Source organism: Leucopleurus acutus (genome assembly GCF_964270905.1).
Source record: "Leucopleurus acutus genome assembly, chromosome: 18".
In the NCBI taxonomy this organism is placed as follows: Eukaryota; Metazoa; Chordata; class Mammalia; order Artiodactyla; family Delphinidae; genus Leucopleurus; species Leucopleurus acutus.
Genome location: NC_139160.1, coordinates 12733546 through 12745858, shown reverse-complemented (window position 1 = coordinate 12745858; position 12313 = coordinate 12733546). Strand labels below are relative to the sequence as shown.

At 38.8% G+C, this 12313-nt stretch overlaps 1 long non-coding RNA gene across 1 annotated transcript in view; it reads right to left on the bottom strand.

Moving 5' to 3' along the window:
- Positions 1–1053: 1053 nt before the first annotated feature.
- Positions 1054–12313, bottom strand: part of LOC309974591 — a 64057-nt gene continuing 52797 nt past the window's right edge. The window contains exon 3 of the long non-coding RNA XR_014326890.1: positions 1054–1161. This is a non-coding gene — a long non-coding RNA (uncharacterized lncRNA). The remainder of the gene's footprint in view (positions 1162–12313) is intronic.

The following is a 12313-nucleotide window of genomic DNA, read 5'->3' as shown; positions in this document are numbered from 1 at the left end:
AGAATTTCAAGGAATTAAATATTTAAACATTTTATAATAGGGAAAGAAGATAAAGAATAATGTACAGGAGACTTCCCAGGTGGTCCAGTGGGTGAGACTCCACGCTCCCAACGCAGGGTCCCAGGTTTTATCCCTGGTCAGGGAACTAGATCCCACATGAATGCTGCAACTATGAAGCCCGCGTGCTGCAACTAAGAAGCCCGCATGCTGCAACTAAGAAGCCCGCATGCCACAACTAAAGATCCCGAATGCCGCAACTAAAAATATCCTGCATGCCGCAACAAAGATCTTGCATGCCACAACTAAGACCCAACATAGCCAAAATAAATAAATATTTTTTTAAAAAAAGAATAATGTATAAAGTTAGATTTGCATTTTATGTTTTTCTCAAGAAGTCTCTAACTTTACACATTTGGATCCTTTATTGAGCCTCTCTTGAAATAAATATAATTCTGATTATTCAAACTATTATATTGAACTTATGAAAAGGTTTTGAAGATGATTTATGGCTTACCAGTTAGAAAGTGAATTATTTTACAAAAAAAAGTTAAAAATGAATTAGCCCGTAGCAGCTCTAAACTGAACATTACAAAGTGATTATGTGAGTCACATACTTGAGCTTGAAGTATTATCAAGTCTTGAACTAACAAATTAGCTGACTATTCTAAACCCCATGTTCATAGAAGTATTAATGATAAAAAAAATAGTGACCCAAATAGTGACCCACACATTCAGAAAGTTTATGGGGAAAATACCCTTTTTTAACTTGTTCCGCAATTTTACAAGGTTTGAAGTGGGCCTCTCCTAAAGGAACCACCCTTCCATTATGGGAGGCCTACCTCCAGCTATGTCACCTCACCATCGAGATCATACCTTACTGTACGTGACCTAAATAGAATGATGGAACCACAAGATCAATTTCAGCACAATATCACATCCAAAAGAAATAAAATTTGGATATTGTTTTGTTTTCCTTTTTGTCTTAACTTTCTTTTGTTACACAACAAATTATCACAAATTTAGCAGCTTAAAACAACAACTCTTAATTCACTCACAATTCCGTAGTTCTGACGTCCGGCATGGTGTGACTGGGTCCTCTACTCAGTGAATCACGAAGCAGAAATAAAGGGGTCAGCTGAGCTGAGTTTTCATCTGGAGGCTCTGAAAAAAGAAAATCCACTTCCAAGCTCATTCTATTGTTGGCAGAAGTTAGTTCCTGGAGGTTTTATGACTGAGGTCCCTGTTTTCTTGTTGGCTGTAAACCAGGGCATCTGTAACTTATAGAGGCCTCCCACTGTTCCCTGACAAGTGGCCCTTTCCATAACACGGCATTTGTTTCTTTAAGGCCAACAGGAGTATGTCTCTGCTGCCTTGAAACTCTGACTTCTGAAACCAGCCGGAGAAAACTCTCCACTCTTAAAGGGCTTCCCTGGTTAGTCCAGGCCCACCCAAGATAATCTTCCTTTTGCCATATAGTGTAATATAATCATCTCATCATATTCACAGGTACCACCCACACCCCCAGGGAAGAGTATTATATAAGGGTGAGGGTCATTGGGAACTATCTTAGAAATCTACTTGCCAGTTTTGTTCCAATTTTATTCATACTATAGAGTTGGTGATACTGCTATGAAATGTGCACTCTCATATGGCCAGAAACTACCCTCTCAGCAACTTCTCAACATAATAATCCTCCATCAACCATGGCAGTTATCCTCCTGAAAAGCACAGTAGTTGGCAAGACAGCAGTTGGTAAAATCAGGATCTTACAAAGGAAATGATATTGGGGGAGCAATGAAAAAGTCATTAAATATGCATTAGGGTCTGTATATTCTTTACTAAGGCATTTGCTTCCTAAATAAATTATGTTAGTTGGTCAACGTTAAACTGTTTGAATAAACAATTGTCCTGACTCATCTTTGATTATTCAGGGAACAGGTCTGCAGACATCATGATTTGCTAAGATTTGTAAACTTTCACTTGTTTAATTTGCTTGTAAAATTTTACTCTTTTATAAAGCTTCTTGGATCAGCTCTTGCAAGCTTATAAATCTAATATCTTTTGCACTTGCAGTTTCCTTTATTCTTTTTCACAAGTTACCACAAAATGTTTGTGTGGCTCCCTAGCTTAACATGTTATTTTCTGGATCTGATCTATTATCCATATCACTGCACTAGCCTCAGTGCCTATATCTTCAATAAATACTTGTTGAAAGACTGACTGACTGAATGAATGAATGATTGAATATTGAGAGGGTACAGTACAAAGAGATGTCTCTACTCTTTCCTAAATCTAAGTGAAAAGGGAAAAAATAATTATCACACTCTTTTAAAAGAGTTGGACTGAACTATATATACATAAAAAGATCATGAATTTTTAATTTGGGGCATATTGATTAAAATTTTTTTGTTTATTTCAGAACAGCATCTAGCAGTGGTGGAACTTCTCAGGTATAAATGAAGAAAGGGAAGTGTGATGTGAATTTTATACGTCTACTTGGCTGGACCACAGTGCCCAGATATTTGGTCAAGGGTGATTCTGATGAGATTAACATTTACATCAGTGGACTGTGAGTAAAGCAGATTGCCCCACATAATGTGGAAGGGTTTCATCCAATCAGATGAGGATCTGACTAGAACAAAATCTGACCTCCCCTGAGCAAGAGGGGATTCTGCCAGCTTGAGGGCCCACCCTGCAGATTTTAGACTTGCCAGCCTCCATAATCACATGGGCCAATTCCTTCAAATAAATCTCTCTCTGTCTCCATTTCTCTTTTTCTCTCTCTCTCTCTCTCTCCACACACATACACACACACACACACACACACACACACACTATTGGGGTTCGGTTTCTCCAGAGAACCCTGGCTATTACAGGAAGTCTCAAGGAGGCACATCCACACTCTCAAAGTGGGAGCCTGTTCTACTGGGAACCCTATCTCCCTCACAGCAGCTGAGGCTTTGATGTTGAGCCAGGGTCACCATCTGGGTTGGACTGTCCCAACTTGACATCATTGCCACCCTCTCCAAAGGTCTCTTATGCATCACAGAACACAAACCGGGAACTCCATTTCCAGAATCCACTTCCTTGTATGATTATAAGTTAGAGTCTACCAATGAGAGGCATTTGCGTGAGATCTAGAAGGCAGAAGAGATGGAGAGGCTGTTACCTTCTGGAGGCAGTTGCAGGCAGTTGCAGATAGACACGTGAGCTGACATGAGGATCAAAGTAACCTGAGCTTCTTTCAGAATCATGGAAATCACTGCTGTGGGCTGAGATCATCAGTGCAGCTTTCCTGCCCTTTGCTCCTGCAGTGCTTTCAACAGTTACATACGCCTCTATTTCCCTGTCTTGAAACCCTTCCTATTCAGAATGCACACAGTGCCTCTGTGTTCTGACCAGACCCAGACTACACCACTGATACATTCTTTTGGATGAAAGGGAGAGGAAGCTCTTTGTTCTTTCCAATATGCTAATCTATCAGATGGGGTATAATAACTTGGAACTCTAAGACGGATCGTAATCCTCGTCCACCCAGAAATTCCCATGACTCCTATGAAAGTGGGTCTACTCTTCACCCTCCTGTCTAAATCCATAGGCCTGAGATCACTGGGGAGAAGCAGCAAGACTCTCTATAGAGCAGGAATGAGGTGTTTCCCCTGGCAAAAATATCTACTATTACACTTCCCTTGGAAGAGCAGGTTCCAACCTGTCTTATACAATCGTGATTAAGACACTAAAACAGTTCTTCCCAGAACAAAGAAGATAAATTGATAGTTTCATCTTTAAAAATCAAATTGCTGACAATACTAGAACAACAGTTTATCCTTCTTAAATATCTGTGTGCATTGTGTCTGTTTTCTTTAATTCCATCTCACAGGTATCCTCTTACAATAGGATAAACCTTAAACTCTTAACTATGACAACCTGGTCCATGTGGCCTCTGCATAACATCTCAGACTCACTTCACTCACTCTGAATTCAGGCCTCATTAGCCTCTTTATGATATGAGTCAACCCTGTTCCTTTGGGTCTTACGGCCTTTGCACATTCCATTCTCTCTGCCTGAAAACACTCCCATGGATTCGGACTCTACCTTCATACCCTTTGTCTCAATAATTTCTACTCACTCTCCAGCTCTCCTTTTAAACATCACTTCCACAGGCAGGTTTCTTCATCCTGTTATTCACACTTATATTATTGCACTTTGCAGTGCTTATTACAACTACAATTTACTAATTTTCAAAATATCTTTCTTCCCTTCTAGACGATAGCTTCCTGGTGTTACATTTTCACCACTGCATCCCTGGTACCTGGCATGTTAAGCAAATAGACCTTAAATACGTATTGAATAAAAGAAAAAAAAGAGAGGGAGGGAACAAGGAAGGAAGAAACAAACGAACAAAGGAACGAAGGAAAGGGAGGAGGAGATGTGGTGGTTAAAATTAAATTCACCATAAATCAGTGATATTTCAGGCAGCACTATAGAAAAAGGAATCTATGGATTGACTGGAGAAAAAAAGACCTTCACAGAAAGCTAGAGAAGTGTTCTGTCTGGCAAAAGATTAATACAGTGCTAGATCACTAAAAGAAACCATGTTTTTTTAAGATGGTGATGATGACAGAAACTGGAGAGGGTTCTGTGTTTCATCTGCAGTTTGGGGAAGATAAATAAGTTTTTAAATAATGTAGGCAGACACCAGTGGGCCAGCAGAAACCGCACTGCCTCCACTTTGGGAAACATTTGGCTGCCACTATTCCCAACGGGCCTCCGAGGACTATGTCAGTGCACAATGGCTCCAGCCTTTTCTGGTTCTTGGCAATATAGAATAGCCTGAATCAAAGGGCAGGAAACAAAACAGTCATGGACTCTTCTCCCCAGTGCACAAAAGTAGCCACTTGCCACATGAAAAGGAAAGAAGAGAATCCATTATGTCACCTACTGAGAATTTGTTTAATGAGAGTAGCTCGTTTGAATCAATTTGTTCCGCAATATCTACTCGATTCCTATTATTACTCTCCAACTTCTTCATTCTACGCTTATAACTACCCCCCAAAAGTCAACGTCTCCCAGGGATTTGTGTGTATGTGTGTGTGGTGGGTCACAAGCAAAAGGAACTTGGCACCACAATCACAATTAGATAAGTCAAGCCAGGTCAAAGAGAAAGGTCGGGTCAAGAGGAAATGGTAGATACACAGTGAAGGGTACACTTCTTTAGAACTAGATATATGGACACTTGCCAGTGCTACACAACTGCTTATTGTGTGGAAGAATGCCAAAATGTGACAGCAAGAAATTTCCACAAGTAAAAAAATAGAAGTCTTTCTATGAGGGCTTAATGCACTGAAAATAAAAACCAATGCAATTTTATGGCTTTAAATTATAGGAAAGACAACTGAGTGAAAAAGAGAAATATAGCTTAAAAATTATGTGTACTGAAGAAAAAGCATACACACTATATAGAACAAAGGTGCTACATCCAAGACATGTAATATTCTAAAGTGCAAAGTATTTAAATCTTTCCAGTTCTCTGAGGGAATGAAAGAATCAAACATACATATATGATACACAAATACACATTGATGTTATAAGGAAAATAAGGGGAAACATCTTCATAAGGATTTTGATGAGAATTCTTGGCCATGAGACTACACTTTAGCTTTCAGAGTTTTTATTCTCATATTGATTGTTCTTTTCTACTTTTCTTACATGACTCTGTTATTCAGGGCGTCACCTGAGTCTTGATCACTTTCTTTCCTAAATCTGTACAATCTTCCAAGATATTTTCTGTGCTATGAACCATTTTCATTTATTCATAGTAATTGCCAATATCTAATCTATTTCTTTAAATGTTTCAGTTCCTTAAATTTCCTCCAAGCCACAATAAGTCACCCTTCAGAAAGACAAGGGAAAAAAAAAACACTAAAAAATTTCTTTAAATATCTATTTCTTCCATGTTACCTATATGTCATTTGGAAATTTTGTCCAAAAGTCCCACTTATAGTAATTATTCTTTTTTTTTCTCAAAGCATGAAGTCTGGCTTTGTATGTAGTTCAGTTTGCTATTGCCTCTGATGCAATATTGTGCAGATTGATTATGCAGAATGATTGATTCTCTCCAAATTTTCACCCATTGTAATAAAGCACTTTCAATTTCAGTCAGTGGGCTAGTGGAAATACATGGAGGAAATATAACTGCACATTTTTTCTTCTACAGATCACAGTTTTTCCCATTTGTTGGTAACAGATAATTTTGAAAAACCGACACTGAAACACACTGCTCCCAATCTCTATTGCAACTATGTACTCTTAAAAAAAAAAAAAACAAAAAACCCTGGAGGAATTCTTTGAAGAATTAATGCATCACTGTATGTTAATAGCATATGCTCAATAAATATAGATAAACATGTCATGAATGGATTAATAAGTTAAGATAGATTAGAGAGAGAGTGTGCATATGCGTGTGTCTTCGTCTGTTTGGCTGCTGTAACAACATACTATAAGCTGGGTAGCTTATAAACAACAAACATTTATTTCTTATGGCTCTGGAGACTGAAAAGCCAAAATCATGGTGCCAGCATACCTGGCATTTGGTGAGAGCTTACTTCCTAGATGGTCATCTTTTCACTGTAAACTTGCATGGTGGAAAAGGGGCAGGGAAGCTTTATCAGGCCTCTTTTATTAAGAGCACTAATTCCATTCTTGAGGGCTCTGCTCTCATGACTGAATCACCTCCCAAAAGCCCCTACCTCCCAATACCATCACCTTGGGGGGTTAGGATTTCAACGCATGAATTTGGGGGAGACACAAACATTCAATCTAAGGTAGACAGATTAGATAGATAGACAAACAGATAATAGAGGATAGGAAGACAGATGATAGATAGATAGATGATAGATAGATAAATAGAGAGACAGATAGGTAGGATTTGTTGAAAATGAACATGCATGGAACAAACTTATGGAAATAATGATTCAGTAGGTGAACCTGAGAATCCACTGATTCTGATGACCCTTCTGGTCAAAGATAGATATAGGGAGGGAATCTCTATCTCTGGCCCAGCCTCTGAACACAACATCTGACTCTAAGGGCAGAAGAACCATAAGCAGTAAGAAAAAGCTGCCTCCCTCAGAATATGCTAGGGCCTAAGAAAACCTGCTCTATGAGCCCTCCAACAGATCTTAACACAAAAGGAGAGTCCCATTCTCCCATTCCAGCATAAATCATCACACCCTGAGGGCTTTGGGCCATGGTCTATGGAAAAAACTCGACTCTGGAGCACCTTCTTCCTGGAGTGAGACAAATCAGCAGCAAGCCAGGAGGTTTGGGCAGCACCCCCAGCAGCTACCACAGCATGCCAAGAGCAGACTGAAGTACCCAGTGGAGTGGCACGAGGTTGTAAAATATTGCCCAGCACCTGGAAACACTCTCTGGGGAGTCACAGGGACACTTAAGAGAACTGTCCTGGGGTTGAGAGTCTCCTTTGAGCAGATGGAGGATAGAGCCAGACTGATAAATGATATATGTGCTCAAGAAAAGAATCTGCAAAATGTTTCTATGGAGAAAATCCTTGCTTTTATTCCTATCCCATATATAAGAAAATAACAGTTTTTAGAAGTAGTATATCTGGGTCAGATAGAATATCCATCTTTGCATTAGGATCATGCAAAAACACCTCCTCTCCTTTTTGTCAACGACACTGTTTATCCAGATAATAAGAGAGACAAATTACAGGACTTTCCTTTCAGGTGATAAATAAGTTAAGTAGCATACCAGACAAGATTTTCTTAGTTAAAAGCAAAATGAACACATGAATCATTGGTCTGAATAATTCAAGAAGAAAATTATCTTATATTTACCTCCTTTTCAATTTGAGCTGTACAATTTGACATAAGTTGCCCACAAGCCAACTATTTTGGTTATGTTTGTTTTTAATAAAGCGCTAACACTCATTTTTCATTTCTCTAATGTTTCAGAATATAGTTTAAACCACTTAAAATTGAAAGAGGATGTTTAAAGCATTGATGTATGAGGGATATTTCTAGTTCTCTGCCTCCCACTACCCTTCCCAGGCCCACCTCTTTAACTCCCATTTCAATACAACCTTACTTCACTCCAGCTAATCCCTATCCCTGTCCTCACTTTCAAAGTTACACTTCTCGAAAGCATTGTGCACATTGTTTCCTTCATTTCCTCACCCCTCATTCACTCCTCGACCCACTCTAGTCTGGCTTCTACTCTCACCAAAACCACCCTCCCTAAGATCATCAATTATCTCCATCTCCAATGGGCATGATTTCTCTGAAGAATTTTAGAATGCTGACCACTTCTCTCTCTCCTTACTTCTATGACTCTATCTTTTTACCTCTCCAGCCACTCCTTTTCTAGCTCAGCTCCAGACTTCTCCTCATCTACCAGCCTTTAAATGTTGGCTTTCCTCAAGTCTCCAGTCATGGGTCCCCTTCTCCTCCCACCCTACACCCGTGATTGCACTCCCAGTGCCTCAGGAGCTAGGCAGGTAACCTAATCCAGTGAAACAGACCAGGAAAAGCCCTCCAATGAAGGAAAAATCTACCATCTCGAAGGGAAACCCAGCCCCAGTTCATTACTGACTTGCAGGAATGTGACAGAAATGTTGCTTCCTAGCTTCAATGACTATATAAACATCAACTCTCAATTACTTATCTCTAGTGTAGACTTCCTTTCAAAACTCCAGATATATACATTCAAACACCTACCCAATATTTTCACTTGGATGTCTCAAAAGAGTTTCATACCCAACACACCCAAAACAGAATTCATGATCTTCCAACCTGGTCCTCCTGGAGAGCAGACTCATTTTATTGTCTACAATAAATGGCATCACTACGGTTACTAAATCTAGCTGTTGAGTACAGTGGAGCATCATTTACCCAGTTGTTAACAACATATTCTCAGAGCACTCAAAGTACATGTTTTCAGAATATATGTGTATATGATATATGTACATGAATATGTGTATAAATATAAATTTGAGATGTGTGTATAACATACATTATATATAATTTATATATGTCACTTATGTATATGTGAAATATATATGTATATATGTGTTTGTATCAGTAGTATAGCACTAGTGCTTCCAGAATATAGTAAAGAATTATGTTAGAAAATATTGGTAAGACTTGGAATTGACTCAGAATAGAGTAACTTACATGACAGGCACAGTGAGGAAGGTTCCCACTCAATATAAGGCAGAATGTTTTATCTACAAGGCTGGTCTGATAAGTGCAGTGATGCCCAGGTTCCCCTTGAGGAAGGAAAGATTTATTCCGCTAGTTGCAGGAGAAGATAACCTTCAGTTTTTAACCCTTTTTGAGGATTGCCTCAGCTGACCCAAGATCCAATGATTAGTCAATAAGAGGGCATAAATGTCTAGCACTCTACTTCAAACTCATGACAACTCTGACGGGCTACTGCAGACCTGAGCTTGCCGTGGGTTCATTTGAAGCTTTCATTGGGACTGCATGACGGCTTGACTTCTCCCTCTGCCCAATCCTGCCTCTTTCCCTCCCTTCCCCAGGTGATGATCTGATAAATGACCTGCACCCTAATTCCTCCTCTGAGTTTGTTTCAAAAGTAAACTGACTTGGGACACTTGCCAAATATAGAATGGCTTGCATCTTAAAGAATATGGGACCATTGCCAGAAATGTCCAAAGATGGGACAATTATTTTGAAATGTTACAGAAAAGATGCATCTATTGGATGTCGTCTATATATGATTTTAAGTTTTGCACATTAGAAATCATACTTAATATACTTTATATGTAGAATACTTTATAGCTTTTACATATTATCTCATTCAAGCACAAAAAACAGATGAAGCAGAGAGAGTATCAGCCCCATTTACAGAAGAAACTGAGGTTCAGAAATATTATTTGGCCCAAGGTCACATATTCATTAAATTAACAGTCTAGTGCTTGAATTAAGTTTTTTCTCATTTCTCAACTTACAACCGAGGCTTCTTTCACTGTGTCAATTATGAGAAAGGACTATGGGTTTTCACAAAAGTATTGTCTAACCAAAAATTATATTAACTTTTTAATTTGCTCTGCCATTGCCAGTATTTTAATGGGTATTTTTAAAAAAATCATTGAAAACACAGCTGTGTTTCCATTTGCCAGGTATAAGTAATTCCATCCAAGAATTTTGATGGGAACTTTGAGACTTATAAGAGTCCTTTATTATTTCATTTGGTTCCACATGACAGCCTGCTTTTCTGCTCAGTTGTATAGGCATGTCCTATGACATACCTGGCAGCACACATTTCACAGACTCCAGACTGCCAGGACCAAAGCCAGAGGTCTTGGAGTAAAATTCTGGATATTCATAAGAACATTACAATAGCAGATGAGGGAAGCTTTGTACAAACTATTTCTGAAATTAAAAGTTAGCAATATAGACTCTATCCTAGCATCCACCATGCTGGACAAAGCAAAGACTAGCCCTTTGGGTTGTTGGAACTTGAGACCTTGTGGTAGACAGACACTTGAACAAAGCCCTGCAAAGGCCACAATCATCTTGAGAGTTACATCAGAGTCTGAGAATGGTTAAAGCACTTGCCTACACTCTGAAGAGAGGCAATAACCTCTTTCCCTAGCTCCAGATTATGTGCTTTGAAACAACAGTATAATCCAAATTAATCTGACAAGAGCATAACTGAGACAGAAGTTTACGTGGAATCTGACCAGACTCCATTTAGCCTTTTAATCAATGAAGACTAGGCCTTTCAATAACATGTTTTTTGTCAGACAGAATTTCCATCCCAGAAGGAGAAATGACAGTTTCAAACTAGATTATATGGAACTCCCTTGGAGGATGCCACAAGAACAAAAGCAGGTACCCATGTTAAGAGGGTGGCAAAGATATACCCACTCCTACTTCAATTTCATATTGATCTTTCTTATAAACTTTCACTAAAACATGTCACACATATTTAGAGGGGGAAAGTTTGAAACTACTCCAATAAGTGACACAAAGCTGGGGTTTCAAGGCTGGTGTGCCTACCAGATGCCTCCTTTCCAGGAGGTGTTAAGGTATGGCTTTGAGACTGGGTCCTGTCACTCCCCAGCTGTGTGAGACAGGGCAACTTACCTGAGCCTCAGCTTTTCATCTAGAACTTGTGGCTAATAATACCACCCTCATGGGGTAGTTATAAAGACCTTATGAACTATTATGTGCCAACATCCATCACCACAACTTCCTCAGATGTGGTAGCATCTTCTGACTCTGCAGCTCCACAGTTGCTGGTGCAGCGGCTCCATCTGCCCTCTTCAATCCCCAGAGCCACCCGGGCTACCATCAGAACTTCCAGCTTCTCAGACATCCGTCAGCAGTGACAGAGGCTTTAGTCATTTTCATCACCACCATCATTGTTATTAATCACGCTATCTGCTATTTATGTATACAATGATGTACACAGTTGTCTTCCTGAAAATGAGGCGTATGAAATCTGGGAGGCAATAGAACACTTCATATGTGGGTTCTGGAGTCAGACTGCCTTGATTTGAATCCTAACTCCACAACCTATTAGCTGCATGATCACAGGCAAGATATTTAATATTTCTAAACCTCACTTTTCTTTTCTATAAAATGGGCACAAAAATGGTACCCACTCCCTAGTGTCATTATAAAAATTAAATTAGACAATCCATGTAAACTTCATGGAACACAATAAGTACTCAGTATATGCTAGCTAGCTATTATCACTGTAGCACCTTACTAGAGTAACCCTGTTTTTAAATGTCATGTTTCAGGCAGCAGAGTCTTATGAATTAATATAAAACAAGTAAGAAATATTAAGTGAAAATTCAAGAATGTGCACATTACATATAATTTTTGCGTTTAAAAAGAGAGAAATATCTCTAGATACTTATCTGCAGAAAAACAGACCTCAGGGATTTCCTCTGAGAAGGGAAACCTGGGAACTAAAGAAAAGGAGTAGAAAAGAGACATGTTTTACTGTAGACTATTTTTACTCTGTGAGTTGTTTAATATGTGTGGGAACTACCTAGTCCAATAAATATAACATTAAAAATGAATCTTTTCTTCTAGTTTCACTACAGATAGTATTTGGAAAGTGTCATCAAGATACTTGCTTTCCAGGGACCTATTATAATAATCACAAAGGTATTGATTGGAAGAACTTTGATTGCAATGGTATCTCACAAAATTGTTCCATTTTACAGATTTTCATTGATTAAATCAGTTACCTCTTTGATAGGGAAGCATATGAATTTCAATTCAGATATCAGAAAGTTAATACATAAAAA